An 18,707-nucleotide genomic window follows, 5' to 3' on the forward strand; every position below is an offset into this window, starting at 1 on the left:
ATTTTTAATTATTTTTAATTTAAACTCTTTAAGAAGTGTAACTTCTATTTGTAATCAGAGGGTCAACAGAAGAGAGAACAAGTGAAAAACAGAATACTAGATGGTGGTAATGTTCCCTGGACTCACGGTTTCTCTGTTGGAAACCAGATTTTTGCTACATGGTAATTTTGATCATCTGATGCTAAGGTGCATACCCATTTGTGTAGTGGAAATTCCTAGCAAGGTAGAGAATACTTCCATTGTGCCACGTTCACCCAACACCTCCACACCCACACTGCCCCCCACCGCTACCATTCCTTCTGCTATAATCTCATCTTCTAGCTTCACCAGCAAATGAAAGCAATTAAGTACATGAGGGGAAAGAATAAATAAGAAAATCAATTTTGTTGTTAGCTTGTGGCTGTTGTGTCTCAAGTATACCTTCAACCCTCTTGTGAATATTCATCTCTGACTGTGAACGGTTTCTGGGCAGAAGTGTTCTTCTTACCTGTGCTCTGGGTGCTGAGTGTGGTTCTTGGCTGGAGCCCAGTGAGAGAAGGCAGCAGGAAAATGGCAAGCAGAAAAGGAAATATTGAAAGGCAAAAGGATGTCCAGTATGCTTAAATTGGCATTGAAATCTAGACCTTAGAAAGGTACATCGCTAAGAAAATTAACGAGTTCTCCAAGTTAGGATATTTTGTCTTTGAAATGGGAACTCCTTCTCCAGCATTATATATATAGTTTATATAATAATGTTGTCATTCTGGAACTCTGAAAGAAGACTGGCTTTGATCAGGAGTGTTTGGGAGTGGACTCCGTAAGACCAGTTTATACATATTGAACTTGAAATGTCTCTAGGAATTCAAGAGAGTATTTCACGTAGGCAGATGGATATATGAGCTGAGGTATCTAGCTTGGAGATACAAATTGGTGCTTTGTTTGCAAACGGGGATAACTGAAGTTATTAGCTTAGATGATATCTGAGAAGAACAAAGCATTGAAGAATAGAAGGGAGCCGAGTACACAACCTAAAGAAATTCCAACATTTCATGGCAGGTTAGCAGAGAATAAGCCTGCAAAGGAGACAGAGAAGAAGCATCCCATCAGTAAGAGAAAAGCCATGAGAATATTAGATCCCACAAGTCAAAGTAAGAAAATGTATAAAGGAGCATGTTGTCAAAAGTTCAGAAGCTGCTGAAAGGTCAGATAAGATAAGAAATAAAAAATATTCCTTGGCTCTAGAAACAAGTAGTCACTGGTAACCAGAGCAAAAGATGGAAAATACATACATATATAGGGCCAGAATTCATACTGGAGCAGATTAGAGAGTAAATGGGAGGTGAGAAAATGGAGCTAATGAAACTAGATGCCTTTTTCCAGTACTTTGGCTGTGAAAGGGGATGAGAAAGATAGGGAAGAGATGACCAGAGATGAGGAATCCAGTAAGAGAGCTTGTTTGGTTTGGTTTGAAGGTGAGAGACTCTAGCTGGTGTCTGCAGACTTTTTCAGTATTTGGAGAGGAAATTACTGGGGCTACTTTCAGTAGAATGCTAGGCTGCACTTTTTTACAATTTACAGTTCTGCAGTGGCAGAATATGGAGGTTTTTACCCAGCAGAGATGCACCTAATTTCTATCTGGAGCGAATGGCCTATCAGTTTGAAGCAGGTTTAAGGACCTTTTGGACGCCAATCAGTATTGCATCCAACCCAGAAAACCTATCCTAATATTTCTTTGTTGAACTGACAGTAAGGTAATATTTCAAGTGCTCTTTGGACTGGTTTTAACATCTTACTGGCTTCTCTTTAATTGATGAGTTAAATAGCATGCTTGTCTTGTGTGTGTTTTCCATGTGCCTGAGAATCATGATTTTTACCTTTTTGAAGATTACACTTTAACAGTTGTCAAGCCAATTGAAAGAGGAAATTGAGAGAGCACATCAAGCACCTTGGAAGGAATATATTCGGAATAATATAGGCAGCAGAGCCATAAAGGAGAGAGGAGTATGCACCAGCAGGGCTGAGACAATCTTAGGAGATATATGAACTTCTCAAACACAGAACCATACTATTTGGGCTTTTAAGTTTGAAGCGTACCAAATTTGCATTATGAATTCATTTAAGGGAGGCTGGTCGATACTTATAGTAACTGAATAAAGTAGAAAATATAGAGACTTTCACCCAGAAAGAAAAGCTGAGTAAAGTAAGGGGACTTCAGGTACATTTGTGGATGGGAATCCAAGTGCAGTTGATTCACTGAACTAATAGTGTCTTTAAATTCCCAAATCAATAGCTCATTTCTAGGCAGAGCTCAGCAGCTTCATGGGAGCATGTCGCTAATTTGGGAGCCTCACCACGTGCTAATGGCTGCTCACCCAGCGCTAATGTAGGCCGTGTCCCACGCAGCCCAGGAATGAAGTGGCCATTGTGGAGACAGGTCAGCTGTGGTTAAAGGCGGCAACACACCATACCCGAAGCTCCCAAAATAAACTTGCTTACATAATAGGCCAAACTCCCCATCACTCCCTCAGGTTCTCTTGGCAGAACAAGCTGATTCCCACCAAGAGGAAATATTCCATTATCCAAGATAACTCCTACGTTAACTCTCTTTATGAACTTCCCTCGGAAAGGTCTTTCTTGACCCGTTTCGCTACACAGAATTGGTAGTTGTAGGAATCAAACTGCTCAGCAAAAACTAAAGGAGATGCGATAGTAATTCGCTGGCTTACCTGTTTTCCCACCAAGGGTCTGCTTACCTGGTGAACAAGTCCTCCTAAGAAGTCATTGTAACATTGTTTATTTGGACAGTTTTATTCAGAGTTGCCCACCTCTTGTTGTCACCTTAATATTGTAAATTCATTTCAGGCAGGGATCTGTTCACAGATTTTGCCTATTGAAGTGTTCTTTCAAACAGAAAGCAAAAGTAGGGTTTTTTTTGTTGTTTTTTTGTGTTTTTTTTTTGAAACAAGAATAAGAGTGATGATAAAAACAAGAAGGCTCAGAAGCACTTGGGGAGTGTTTCATGCAGCCCAGTCCTGATATAGCCCAGGGCAGGAAGCCTGCTTGTAGTCATGGCTGGTGACATGACACAGTTGTGGGAGCAGCAACGTATACAGTTGATGGATTCTGGCTCTGCTAATGTTGGAAGACAGGCTCTTCCTGACTCTTAATATCTACGCATTGCAAAAGACTGTTTAGCCTAGAAATGTGGTTACAGTGTCTAACTCGTTTAAAAGCAAAAGTATACTTTCCTCATTGGCTTTTCTCTTTCTCTGTGTTACATGTGCTGCTGTATGGTACTAAGGAGAAAACCCCTGGTGAACACATTTGCTGCAGCCAAAGCCACTTACCCATCACCAGGCACCTAAGAGTGGTGGGAGGGATGAAGAAATGCATTAGCGGGGATGGCTCTTTCTCCAAGGGTGTGTGAAACCACAGGCAAGAAATTGGGAGCCCAAACTTTGTACTGACTGCAGAGGAAATGGCACATCATCAGCCCATCATCTTTTGCCAGGATGAGCTCCAGTCACCTTCTATTCCTAGGACAGAGCAGGAGGGGCAGGGAGCCTAGGGAGGGGAGGTGTAAGGAGATTGCTGGGGGACTCATTTCCACAGGTGCCAGAGCCCCCTTGGTTATCATGACAGTAACCACCATTCGTGAACCTGTGATGTGCACCCATCTGTGAGCTACGTGCTTTCTGTGCCCGATCTAATTTAATCCTTATGACACCCCTTATGAAGTAGGTCTAATTAACTTTTAAAAAATCATTTATTGGTTTATTTTTCTCTACAAAACACATTAGTCATTCATTTAAATATCTGACTTCATTAGAAATCATGTTAACATTTTTTCTCCCTCTTGCCACAAAAATACACTAATACCCTGGCTTTAAAAACAAACAGCTATGAAGGAGTATTCCAGTTTCCTTTCACTCGGCAAATGTGTACCTCAGTGACAGCAGTTTGTAAATCAGTAAGACAGGAGGCTGAAGACTGAGGTTCAAATGATCTTCCACTTAAAAGTGGTAAAAAGCTATGGAACCTTCTCTATTCCTCTCCTCTCTATAGCACACGTACAGCTTTTTATAGATTAGGAAACTGAGGCTTAGAGAAGTTAAGTAGCGTGCCTTAAATCACACAGCTGGAAGTTGTTGGAGTACAAATTCAAATCCCAGGCCTGTCTGACTCCGTAACCTCACCCTTCATCATTGCGTCATGTTAATCCCATGGAAAATTAGCAGTTATTTAGCCTCCTCTAATCCAGCCTTTTATTGAATGTACAAATCCCCGTGATAACACACCCAGTACAGGGTCATCTGTGACCGCAGCCTCCAGTAAGGGAGCGACACCGGGTAGCCCGGTGTTTCTCCAGCTGGACACCTGCACCTCCAAAGCGTGTATATTCTGAACAGCCATTTGTACCCAGGAGATAATCAACCATGGTCTAAACATGCCCTCTCTTCTGGACGGTTGATTGTACTTAAAGGCTTGATAGAGAAATTATATTTTTAAAGTAACTCTAGTAGGGGATTAATTGCAACATTGTCATTCTTTTTTAAGATAAAACATGAGACCTTAAAAATTAGCACCAGAAGCTGCAAATTCCATCCTCGCCCTCCACTGCCACCACTGCCAGGGTTCAAATTCTCTCTGTCCTTAGAAGGATTTCAAAGCAAAAGTGTGAGAAGAACTGGGTTAGTGGACTATTCATATTCTTTGGAACCTGAGTCCAAGGCTCATATCCCATCGCTACTGCTAATGTTATCAGCCTAGTCTCGGACAACTTACTTAGCCTCTCTGAACCTCCATTTTTCTTATCTGTAAAATGGGAATGACAATGCCAACCTCTCAGAGCAGTTAGGAGTTTTAAATAAAGTGACAAGTGCGAAGTGTCCAGCACATTCTGTCATAAGTAGTCAATAGAGTTTCCTTCCCACTGTTCCTAAAACCCACCCCCTTAAGGGGAATCAACTCTCCTGACATCACAGAGAGGCCGCCCCTTGGCTCTGGTGCTTCTTGAACCTGTGCTTACCCCACCCTTCACAAGACTCAGTTCATGAACCTTGCTGGAGAACAGCTAAGATGACTTCAAGATGTTCCCTCTGCTCACCTCTGTCCTCACCTGGGATTTCTCACTGGAGGGCTGGCATTTCTCCCACATGTGAGACCTGCATACAAGGGGCATGTCTGCCTGCCTGTTCCCCTCTCACTGTCAGCAGGAATCCCAAATCAAAAGGCATCTTAGGTACCTGAGTAGGAACTCAAGGAGACCTAAAGCTGCTAAGGGGTGGGGTTTTTTTCTATAAGGACTACCTTATCATCTTAGCAGTAATTTGTCATTGTGGACAGGTTGGGAGAAAGAAGTAGCACCTGGATCCTAGAAACATTACTGTTATTTGGGGCTATCACACGTTGTTCACTTTGCTTTGTAGAGGCCTCCAGATCCTGACTCAGGGTAGGGGGATCCATTGGTCACTGTCAGGGTTGTGGAAAGGGGGTTTGCAAACAAGGGCCCACACCTCATCCACAGGTGCCTCTAATGGAAATTGCATCCAGATGCTGTGAGCTCTCCTTACACTGACAGAAGTGGCAAAGGAAACAAAGGGTCCAGGTGGACCCCAGGCTGTGCCTCTGTCTCACAGCTGATATCTCATCTTTCTGAATCCCAGGGGATAGCTGGTTGGAGTGGGGTTACAGGGTTGGTGAGTTAAAAAAAACAAAACTGATTTTACTATGATAATTGATGTTAAAGGAAGGAGGTGAAGGGCAGGTGCCCCTTGGGAGTCATTTGACAGCATTGTTACATGTGATACTCAGAGAAAGCATTTCCGTTTCGCCCAAGAAATGGCCAGCTACCCAGGTGGTGCCTGGGTAAGGTTTCTCCTCCAGCACCTTTTTGACCTGATGAGGAAGCCAGTGACAATGTAGGTCTCTTGTTTCATCCAACAACCACCTAGCTCACACCCGATCTGACTGCCTCCCCTTTATCCTCTTCCCTAGAGCACAGGTCAGCACCCTTTGGACTCAGCTTCCCAGACTAGAAGGAAGGGACCCAGCCAGGCTGCCATGTGGCCATCTTGGCCTACTACAGGCTCGGATGACAGGAGCTTTTCCTCTGTCTCTTGGAAGGTGAGGCCAGAGAGAGAGAAATATGTGTGCCTGGGGAGGATCTGAGGAAAAGCTCAGCCTCACTCAGTCAGTTAAGTCAGCTGTGCCCCTCTGCCTCTCTCAGATGAAGCAGAAGCGAAGCAGAAAGCCACTGTGCAAACCCAGGAGTTGAGGAGGTAATAAAACTCTTCTCTGTCTATGACAAGGCAGATGATTGCTTTAGCGGGTTGCTGGTTGGAAAACTCTATCCATGGTGAAAATCGAATGTCCTTGATGTAAACAGCTGGAGTTGACAGGCCTTTCAGAATTCTCTTATCACATGGGTTTTTGCTTCCCTGAGTATTCTAAACCCAGTAGGATGAAGAGTTAAAAAGTTGTCCACAAGTTCATAAACCTTGGGAAACGGAGGAAAGGCTCTGCTAGGGGCCAAGGCTGCTATGGTGGGGTGTGTGCTCCCAGAGTGCCCTTCCCTGTTTAATGAGCTAAAGCTTCAGGACAACCCTGTGCTAAGGGTTAATGCCACAGTGGTCATTCTCTTCATTTTATCCATAAAGTGTCAAGGGAGGAAGTGGTATGCTAGGGTTCCTGAAGACTCTGCTTGGACTTGGGACTTGAACTCAGTCCTCCAAGCAAGAGAGCAGGCTTATCCTTCTCAGCTTTTACCCCTAAGCTGGTCACTGGCCCCCTGAAATGGGCTCCTCTTTCGACTCTATCTGCCCGCATTAACCATATCTTATTTACACATCTGTTTATTACATCCTATTTTAGAAGCAATGTGAGGCTAAAGGAGAATTTAAGAGAAAATATTCATATGGTAAATCAGTATGTCCTCACCAGATGGAAGGAAAATAAAGAAATATTTAGAAGTTATTACATATATATATATATATATATATATATATATATATATATATACACACATATATAATTGAAAGAATGTCCCTGTGTGGCTTGAATGGCAAGAAAAGGAAAATATTCCTCTTTCAATGGGTACTTCCTCTACTTTAAGCTGGCAAGAAATGCTTCAATAACAGGTTGTCCCAGAATGTTACTTCAAAGACCTGGAGTTGGCACACTAGATACTCTTGCCACAAACTGAATCCAAAAATGACTTAACTTCCCCAGTCAGTGATGTGTACAAATGGCACACACACCACTAACCACACATGCACGCAATGTATGAATTCCCTTTCCAGCCAGAGAATCTTTTTTTTCAGAGCTACAAAGAAATGAATCAAGTTTGTAAAAGGATATGTGTGGAAAATGCCAAAGGAAAAATGAAAATCAGATGCTTCTAAAGGCAGGGCCTGAAGTGCTTTGCTGAGATGTTCTGCGTCCTTCCATGCTCTCTCGTAGGAAGTGACCAAGGAAACAGCCATCGAATCCAGTAGACTTAGGGGGTATAGGGTGTGGCAGGAGGAGAGCCATGGGTAGTTCTTTAGAATGGTTATGAAATAGCTAGATCTTCTGAAGGAAAGGTATTTCAGGCAGGTTCTTAGGGCATAACATCTGTGCAACACAAAATATTTTTTCTGTATCATTGCTGCTCTGCTTTCAGCTGGTGGGATTCTTAAAAAAGAAAGAAACCATTCCTAGCACGGTAAATCCCCTATTAGCATGAAGGGACCTAGGAATCAGAAAATATATATATTTTTCAGGCTACTGCGTTCATAGACTCACAAAAAGAATTATTGGGGAACATAGAGGGCTTGGAAGGTAATATTTTGCATCACAGTTTTTATTTTGATAAATCCCTGATGTGAATTCCTCTGTTCTAAGCCAGCTTCTCATCAACAGAATTAACACAGTCTCTGCTGTTCCTGTCACAGCACAATATTGATCACAATGCAGGGGAAACTCAGCTGCCTTCTCTGGAAATTGCTACACGTGGGACAACATAGATTTACTAACAAGATAATTGCCAGCCTTAGGAATATTCTGTGGATGGTGACCTGGAACGTTTTATGTGTACCACTGCTTATGCGTCCTCATTGAATGATATTTAGAAAGTCTATTAACCAGTGGAATGTCAAAACCCTGGACTAAGCATTCATCAGAAGCATAATTTATGGATGCCCTGTACATTATAGGGTCTTTACACTTTTCTTTAAATCTTCATTTGAATGCTAAATATTTAACTGGGAGCATGTATATACCATGTGGGCTATTGGCATTTTTTATTTGAATGGGGAATCATGATTACTCAAGGCAAAGACAGAGATTTGAGTAGTGCCATGGAATAGGAAGTGTGGTAAGAAGCTAGAGAAACATGTTAGCCATATAGGCTCACAACACTCCCCATTTTTTAAATAAAGAATGCCTTGATACACATGGCAATAATCTCTGCTTGACTGAGATTAATTAAAGCAGACAGCATGACTTAGATAAACATGGGAACACAGAATTGAAAAGAACTGACAGCACACAAAAGACTCCATCTCTCCTTTCCTGGTGTCCCCAGAGTCACAGTACTACCAAATATTGACAGGTCTAGTTCTGATCAATTAAATACTGTTGTAGTGTGATTTCTGCGAGAAATATTGGGTTTGCAATACATCATCTCTTTAAGTTTTCTCAAACTGCTTTTGGAACTGCCTCTACCCACCATTATTCTTATGAATATTGAGGGAGTCGTAAAAGAACTACTATCCTTTCTGCTCTTCAAACAATCCACTTTTCGTTCTATCTGGCATTAGAGATCAGAATGTAGCACATTCTGAAGTCTGAAAATAGAAACAGTATTAGTAGACAACTGAGAAGAAACATGAACCATCAACATTGGGCCAAATACTAAAATTTGATTTAAAAACAGAAGTATTAACAGTCAAAATTTTTGAGTATTGTCTATTTGCCATTGAGCTTGAGCTTAAAGAAATCACAAGAGGTCCCTTGTGATCTTCCAAGAGTTGCTTTAGAATGAGGGGAGAACTTGTCTCACGTACAGATGCATTTCTTAAAAGAGTCTTTGTGCTCCTATGTCTATCCTTTTCTGAAATCTTTCCTGAGTTTACTTTGGCATGATCCCTTTGACTATCTGGAGAATTCTGATTATTTGAGTGGATGTTGGAAGGCAAGATGTCAAACATATATTTTTCTGTAGAATTTGGGTACACATACATACAAAATGTATACAATACGTACAAATGAGCAGAACTAAAAGTGCTTTACAGTATCACGTGATGTAAGGTATTATAATCACCACACGTCTTCATTTGCAAGATGCCATCAGATGTAGGACATATCACCAATTAAATAACTTTTCAGGGAAAAACTTAATTCTACATTAAATGTACACATCACTAAGATGCATTCCACTGTAAAAAAATGTGAAAATATGAAACATATATATGTTATAAGAAATTACCATTATATCTCCCATACTAAACATATATTCTTTTCAAGATACTCAAATTTGAGAGCAGACAATATATAATCTATAGCAGGCAATCTATAATCTTCTCTGTAACTAACATTATTGCATTTCTGAAAAAAACTTGGAAATAATAGGAATGAAATATGAGGTGATGGCTCTTATATGTAGAGCTCCTCAGAAGTGGTGCATTCCCTGCCTCTAAAATTAGGAAATCAAAATTTGGTTCATTGCCTTTCAGCATGTGGTTGGAGAGAAATTATAATTTCTTCCAACTCCAAACTTCTATTACTAAAATTATGAACAAAGTAAAAATGCTCCAGTTGACATAACTGATCAATAATAGTAACAATAAAGCTCTCACTGGTACCCTGACTCTTATCCCAAGAAATGAAGAAATACACTAGACAATGATCAAATGGAGTGAGCATGGGAGAGAGTAGTTGATAATAGTTGAGAGTAGTTGATATTTAACTAAAAATAATAGGTCCTCTTGACCTATTATTTTTAGTTAAATCATTACGTATAACCATCAGGCTTTTTTGCTTAGTAACTTTTAAGAAATTTAAGGGTTTGCCTAGAGTGGACAGAAGTCATCATTGGCCACCAGTGATCAGTTCTATGATAAGTTCATTTTAACCTTGAAAATATCAGAGTTTTATTAATGTAAATTGCCTGTAGTCTTGGTAAAATCACCTGCAAGCTTGACAAAGAGAATAATAATGAAGAAGAAGAAGAAGCAATAAAAAGCCAACAAATTGTGTAATGTTTGTCAACTGAAAAAAAATGCACAACCTGAAATTTGAGAATTCATGTTTTATTTGGCGGACTTTCTGAGGACTTCAAGACCAGTACGCAGCCTCTCAGAGTGCTCAGAGGGACTGCTCCGAAGAGGGAAGGGAGGAGCCAGGATATATAGGAGTTTTTGTAACAAAACAGGTAGTCAGAAGGTTACTGTTAATTAAAGAAGACCAGACGTCTCAAGATAATGAATTTAGAGCTTTTCTGTGTATGGGAAGATGCAAGAGTCTAGACTCATTGAAATCATTCCTTTGATATGCACCTTAGCTACCTAGGGCCAGACTCCTGTTCTTTCCCATCCTGAGTCCCCTCAGGGTGCACCGTTGTGGGTGAATGCTTGGCAGTAGACAGCCCTTTTGTTTCCATCCTGAGTTCCCTCAGGGCTCACCACTGGGGCAGCTGTAGTGGCTGATGACTTGATGGCCTCAGCATCCTCTGTTTGCTGAGACGGCATGCGACATTTTTCATCCACATGTTAGAGTAATCTGGAAGTGAACTTGGGGAAGAATCCAGCTACCCCTCACCTGAAAGCCTTAGGCTTGGTGATGAGGTGAGCAGGCTTGCTGCAAGCCTGGGATAGGGATTGTACACGTGCTCCCCTTCTCCCTCTGGGGGCCCAGTGCAGCTGAAATGACAAGTTCTTCACCGTCTATTGAGATGTTAACTCTGACCTCAGAATTACAAACCTGGGACCTTGGCTTAATATTGGCCATGTTTCCCGGAAGAAAATGGAAGAGTCATTTACGTCTGGTTTGGAGCTTAATAGCATGCTGAAAACATTCAGATCATGTTCGCTATTGAGGAAGATTGTGGGAGAGACAGGGAGAGAAATGAAAAGAGAATGAAAGAAGACAGCTTTGCACCATCCTGATGCATATCTGGTCTGTAACTCTATGCCAGGGGCCCTCACACCAGGGTGCTGAAAGGATGTTCTAATTACCTGATGCAGAAGACGCTGCCGTTGTCCTCGGCCTCTGTATCTGAAAGTCCCAGGTGTGAGCCAGAGAACTGTCTTGGGAGCAAGAGTGGCTTGTGCATTAGCGGAAGGCGCTATGGAAATTAAGGTAACCCGGGCCTGTCAACTCAAGTTACAGGGAGCAGAAACAAAAGTCAAATCCCATGTCATTGTTTTCCTTGCCACTGCTGAATACAGCCGAACATATAGAAAGCTTGAATTCTTACTAGCCAAAAAAGAAAAAGAAGGAAAAATAGGATCCCATCAGAATAAACTCGATCTTCTCTTGGTAGAATATGGCATTTTTGTTTTGTTTGTAGGTTTTGAGCAAAATCTACTAAAGAGAGACCTTGGGCATCTTTGCTAAAAGTCCAACTAGCCAGAGAAATCTTGTTCAAGATAGATTGGTAGCTTTTGGCTTTAAATGTCTGGAAAAGTCCACGTTTTACTAAAACTTCAGAGCAAAAGAATGATTTAATGATACTGACAAGAACATGGAAGTTTGTCTTATACTGATGCCCTTTGGATGATTTTCTTAACCTTCTCGGGTCTGTACGTGTTATTTTTTTCCTGGCAAATGGTTTGCAGTAGCTCATAGAGGAGAAAGCAGAGGGTGAGGGGTTAGAAGTTCTGGCGTCTTTCCCCAGGACCTTTAGGCAAATCGGTGAGTGACATTTTCTGAGCCTCCATTTCATCATAAGTCAAACGAAAGATCTGAATGTGCAACATGAAGCTTCTTTGCTGTTGTAAAGAACTGATTCTTTGATTTGTTAACCCTCACCTTCATTGCCTACTTACTGACATCTTTTACCCTCTTTTGTAGAGACTGTTCTGTTGTTTTCCTCCTCCAGAAATATGACGCAAATTCTCCTGCCTGTCTTCTCAAGGACTATTTCTCTATACTTTAGTAACTTTCACTGTTCTGATGACTGAAAAAATGCACAACCTCAAAGTTGAGAATTATGTTTTATTTGGCAGACAAAACTGAGGATTAAGCCCAGGATGCATCCTCTCAGATAGCTCTGAGGGATCGTTCTGAAGAGGGAAGGGAGGAGCCACAATACGTGGGAGTTTTGTAAGAAAAACCAGGTAGTCAGGACATCAAAGGATTACTGTTAATTAAAGAAAACCAGACATCTCAAGTTAATGAATTTAGCACTTTTCTTTGTATGGCAAGATGCAAGAGTCTGGGTTCACTGAAAACATTCCTTTGATATACACCTCTGCTATCTGGGGCCAGTACCCTGAGTCCCCTCGGGGGGCACCGTTGGGGGGTGCCTGCAGTGGCTGATGGCTTGATGGGGGGCATCCTGCCTCCATCCCCAGTTCCCTCAGGGCTCACCTCCGGCAGCTGTAATGTGATGGTTTGATGGCTACAACATCCTTTGTTTATTGATATGGCAGGCAACATTTTTCATTCACAGTTCTCTGTACTTTTCCAGAGTTACAGCTCAGGGGTACAGAGCAACACTGAAGAGAGGGCTCTGATAAAAGCCTGACTAGTGTTGAGGTAGGAGGAGCACCCAGGGCATCCATCATCATGTTTGACAAATCTAAATATCTGACTCCCTGTGCATCTCTCTGGGGAGGGGAGGGAGCCCTGGGCTGTGAGAACAAACCTGACCCCAGCCTAACTTGGCCACCAGCCACTGCGGTCAGTGCCCTTACCCCAGAGACATGCCCTGTTTTCAGCTCAGCACCTTCTTCAACTAAAGAAAAGGATTGGGTCAACTGCCTGATCTCTTTTAGCTCCAGGAGAAATCTTCTGAGACCACCACATCTTTTAAGGCCGTGCTTGCTCCAAGCAACTCTGACTACATTTCATATTTGTGCAGTTTGTTTTAATTTTTTCCTTTAATACAGAACAAAGAAACCTCTCCTTTTGAAGTCCATCCTAGGGGTGTCCTGCTCCGTTTAAAATGGTTCACTTTGTGTTTAAATCTCATTCTCCAGAGGAGAGCTACTACCATTCATTGGTTGTCAGGCTCCCCTCCCATTAGCAGATCATTAATAAACAAGTTAATGAGTAATACTGTACCAACACTATACTTTGTGGAATTCAGTATGAACAGCCAGGCTCATATTGACTCATTGGTAAGTGCAGATTTGATTCAGTTTGAGTAAAATAGATTTCTGAGGGAAAAAAGAATTAGTATTTTTAGGTGTTGAGAATTGGCCAGACTGAATCAGTGAAAAATCTGAATGAAAAAAGTTTTTTCAATATCAATTTTCATTTCCTAGAAATAGTTACTATTATTATTATTATTACCATCTGCTCTGTCAGACATCATTATAAGTGTTATTTATCTATAATACCTCATTTTATTTAACAATGGCTAAGTTAGGGCAGGTGGCTAAATTGCCAAGTAGAAGGATTCCCTGTAACTATATTCTAATAAATAGATGAATACGGAGCCTCCTGAAATACTTGGTCTTTGGCAGGGGTTAGAAAGCCTCCAGAATGTGGGCCCTTCACATACCTGAGTGAAAAGAGCTGAGTGTGAGACGATAGGGAATGACAGGGACTGTGGAGAACTGGAGAGTACATTCTCTAGCTGATTGTTGCCAGGCAACAGGACATGGATGTCTTTCCTGATCTTGTGATATTTTTTTTCAATAAAATCCAGAAATCTCCACATGTATGTGGCACACCCTCTTGTTTTTAGAGCACTGGACAGGTCAAACAAGAAGCAGCTGAGAGACGGATTTGCCTTCCTGGTCTCCAGTTCATGACCTTTGCTCTCTACTGTTTATTCATACACATCACACACTACTGTTTTGTCACAGATAATCACCTGGGATGTATACAGGGAGTCCCCAGCTTTAGAATGCCTGACATATGGATATCCCTTCTTTACAAATGACCACTATGAATCCCCACTAGGGACTCATTTTCCTTCTATGTGACTCTTCCAGTGCCTCCAGAACCTTCTCTTATCAAGCAGTTCAGCTCTTCCATCCTCCTTGAGATGGTTTTCCCTCTGGTATATTTTCCCCTTATTGATCCATGGCTAGTAATGGCATAGAGTCAACAGATGATCCTTGAAGCTTCAGATCCATCATCCCTGGATGTCTTCCTGCAGCTAAAGGCCTTAGCCATCACTGCCATTTGTCGAGGACCTGCTGAGTAACATGATCTTCCCCTTCTTCACCATTCTCCAAGACTTTGCTTTCCACCCTTACTTGCAGAAGACTTGAACTCCCTCCAAATCTTGCAAGACCTCTACCTCAGTCCATTTTCCTGCTACCTAAGATCCTCACTCAAGAACCATGAACTCCCATTTCCCCCTATTTGGGAGTCTCAATTTCGTTTTCTCCCCCACTGTTTGAGACAGACAAGTCAAAGTGTGTTATAGCCAGTGAAAGGGTAGTAGGGTAGGGATGGGATCTTTGTGTAACTAACGTCCAAAGAAATATTGTCCCATAGCAACAATATTGAACTTAGAAGATTGGTTCTGAAGTACCATTGTGTACATACTGCCCTGAAGCTGGGTGAAAGATGACTAGATTTGTCCACCCAAGTGTCCATCAAAGGGCAGAGGCTGTGTAATCCCCTCATTTTCCCAAATCCTTCTCTCTCTGAAATGTTTTGAAGATGTATGACTTACCTTAAAAACTTATGAACATTTTGCATTTTACTCCTTGCTATATTTATTTAAATTTGAAAATCTCTTAGATGATGTATATGCATTAAAAATAGCCACTTCCAAAATATGAACCACATTTATTCTGGGTTTCCATAAATCCTATATGCTATTGCATATACTTGGCAATATATGAACCCCAGATTGAGAACCACAGAGCAATATTATGATTTAAACTAGACTTTACAGATAGACCTAAAAATCTATTAATTTTCATGTGTGATACTATTTCCATGGAGGGATTTTATTACAAATGGCCTATCTTCAATATTCATTCTTTCAGTGTACAATTTGTTGAAAAGGCAAAGGAAGTCAATCTTTATTGAGGGCCAAGAATGTGCTATGTACTTTAAATACTTTATCTCTTTCAAACTTCAAAGTAACATTCTAAGACATATATATACATACATATATATATATACATATATATATACATACATATATATATATCTCCATCATTTTACCAATGAGAACACTGAATGGAAAATGGCCAAATTGGTAATGGGGACAGTGGTCGCAAAGGCAGCAGAAAGGAGCAGTTGAAACAGATCCTAAGAAAAGATGTGAAAAGTGGCCATTGGAATTAATGTTTTCTGTAATGAAAGCAGGTATAATACAAGTCAATGGTCATGGTTCATTTTATGTGTCAACTTGACTGGGTCACAAGATGCCCAGGTATCTTGTTAGGCATTGTTTCTGGGTGTGCCTGTGAGGGTGTTTCTGGAAGAAATTGGCATTTGAACAGTAGACTGAGTAGAGTGCATTGCCCTACCCAGTGTATCTGGGCATCACTCAATACAATGGGGCCTGAAAAAAAAACAAAACTGTAGAAAGGGAAGGTTCACCCCTTACTGTCTGCTTGGTTGAGCTGGGACTTTGGTCTTCTGCTCTTGGAGTGAGATTTATACCATCAACTCCCCTGTTCTCAGGCCTTCAAACTGAGACTAGAATTACACTACCCACTTTCCTGGGTTTCCAGCTTGTAGATGGCAGATCGTGGTCAGCCTCTATAATGATGTGAGCCAATTTCTCCTCATAATGCATATGTGTTTTATGCATTTTATATGCATGTGTATATATATATATATACACCCTCTTGGTCTGTTTCTTTGGAGAACCCTGACTAATACAATAGTAAAAATGTGTTCACAACAAAAACTAAGATTCAATAAAATGGAAGCAGAGAGTTCTGAAAAATCGGAGCTTAGAAAATAGACATGTTTTTGGAATAAGTAAAGGACATATACATGGGAAGTGAAGTGAGAGAGAATGGGCCCTTTTTCCAGCTTTTTATTACATCTGTAATCAAAAATAATGAAAAAAATCCTGAAGCATTTTTCTTTTATGATTCTTCATTCTTGACGTGTCCTAGGAAATCAAAATCATTTTAATTTCATTTTCAAAAAACTTTATCCAACAAGAAAAAGGAAACTTGGTTTATAAAAAGAACAAACTATTACTAAAAGGTATGAGTTGGTTTCCAATTGCATTTATTCCAATTGCATTTATTCCAATTGTCTTTCAGTATACCCACAAACACTTTGATTTATATCAGCCATTCTGCTCTATTTTTTAATATTTTCATATGTTTTTGTTCCTCTGTTCCTCCTTTTCTGCCCTCTTTTGTGTTAAATATTTTTTAGAGTACCATTTAAATTCCTGTGTTACAGTAAACTACAACAGTCTTGCTCCAGTATAGCACAGTTCTACCTCCCACTATGTATTATTATTATCATATGTATTACATCCATATATATAATAAACTCAAAAATACAGTGACATAATTACTTCTCTGTACAATTTTACATTCTTAAAAGAAAAACGTATCTGTAGTCTTTTACAGTTTACCACATAACTTACCATCCCCAGTGCTCTCCACTTTCTCCCTGTGAATTCAAGTTAGTCTCTCATATCATTTTCTTTCAGCTTGAAGAAATTTCTCTGGTATTTCTTGTAAAGCAAATTTGCTAGCAGTACATTACCTCAGTATTTGTTTATTTGAGAAATGTCTTTTTTTTTTGGCCCTCATTTTTGGAGGATAGTTTTGTTGGATATAGAATTCATGGTTGACAGTTCTTTCCTTTCACCATTTTGAATATATCATTCCATAGACTTCTGGTGTAATGAGACAAAAGATATTAATCATACTGTTGTTTCTCTGTATGTTGTGTTGTTTTTCTCTTGTCATTTAAAATTTTCTCTTTGTCTTTCAGCATTTTGACTATGATATATCTAGGTGTTAATCTCTTCATGTTTATCCTACCTGGAGTTCATTGAACCTGGGTCAGTAGATTCGCACTTTTCATGAAATATTTTATCTAACTTTTTTTTCTTCTGCTGGGATTCCTTTTACACATATGTCAGTATGTTTCATGTCTCACAAGTCTCTGATGCTCTCTTCATTATTCCTCAATCTTTTTTCTCTTTTCTCCAGATTAAATAATTTCTGTTGCTCTATCTTGAAGTTCACAGATTCATTCTTCTGCCATCTTAAATCTTCTATTGATCTCCCCTATACATTTTAATTTATTATACTTTTCAACTCTAGAATCTTCATTTTTTTACAGTTTCTATATCTCTGTTAAGTTTCCTCATTTGATTTTTAATATCTTTATTTTAGAACAGTTTTAGATTTAACAAAGTTTCAAGAATCATACACCTCACACCCAGTTTCCTCTATTGTTAATGTATTTGTCACAACTAATAAACCAATATTGGTACATAATTATTAACTAAAGTCCACACTTTATTCAGATTTCCTTCATTTTTTACCTGATGTTCTTTCTCTGTTCCAGGGTCTCATCTAGGATATCACATTATATTAAGTTCTTATGTCACCTTAGACTCTTCTAGACTATGACAAATTCTCAGCCTTTTTGTGTTTTTGATGACTTTGACTTTTTTTTTTTTGTGGTACGCGGGCCTCTCACTGTTGTGGCCTCTCCCGTTGCGGAGCACAGGCTCCGGACGCGCAGGCTCAGCGGCCGTGGCTCACGGGCCCAGCCGCTCCGCAGCATGTTGTGGGATCTTCCCGGACCGGGGCACGAACCCGTGTCCCCTTCATCGGCAGGCGGACTCTCAACCACTGCGCCATCAGGGAAGCCCTGACTTTGATATTTTTGAGAGTACTGCTTAGTATTTTGTAAAGTGTCCTTCAATTCTAATTTGTTTGATGTTTTTCTCATGGTTAGACTGAAATTTTGCATTTTTGGAGGAGGTTCATAAATTAGTTTTATCCTCATCACATCATGGGTACATAGAATAAACATGAGATGTCACTGATGATATTATCCTTGATCACCTCACTTTGGAAGTACGTGCAGTTTCTCTACTGGAAAGTTACTCTTTTCAAACTTTTCATACTGTACTTCTTAGAAGCCAGTAACTATGCACAATCCACACTTAAAGTGGATGAAATTAAATTCCACCTCTTTGAGATAGGAATATCTTCATAAATTATTGGAAATTCTTCTATATGGGAGATTTGTCTGTTTTTCCCATTTATTTAATAATTTGTACCCATATAGATATAATACATGAGATAATGTATTATCAGTAATACATTATTAAAATATACAAATACTTATATATTTGTAAAATATATTCATAAATGTATATTTGTATATTAAAAATACAGTTTATATTTAATGATATATTTGTTAAATTTAATAAGCTATATTTAATATGTAATAATGTATAATAAATTAAATAATAAAATACTATTTAATAAATGTATATTAAATATACAAATATAATTACCAAATAAAATGCATTTACCTGTATCTTTCTGGTTTTTCAATATGGCTGTCATTTGAAACATTATTTATGTAGGTTATTATTATTCAATCAGATA

Source organism: Grampus griseus (assembly GCF_964374135.1).
Source record: "Grampus griseus genome assembly, chromosome: 3".
In the NCBI taxonomy this organism is placed as follows: domain Eukaryota; kingdom Metazoa; phylum Chordata; class Mammalia; order Artiodactyla; family Delphinidae; genus Grampus; species Grampus griseus.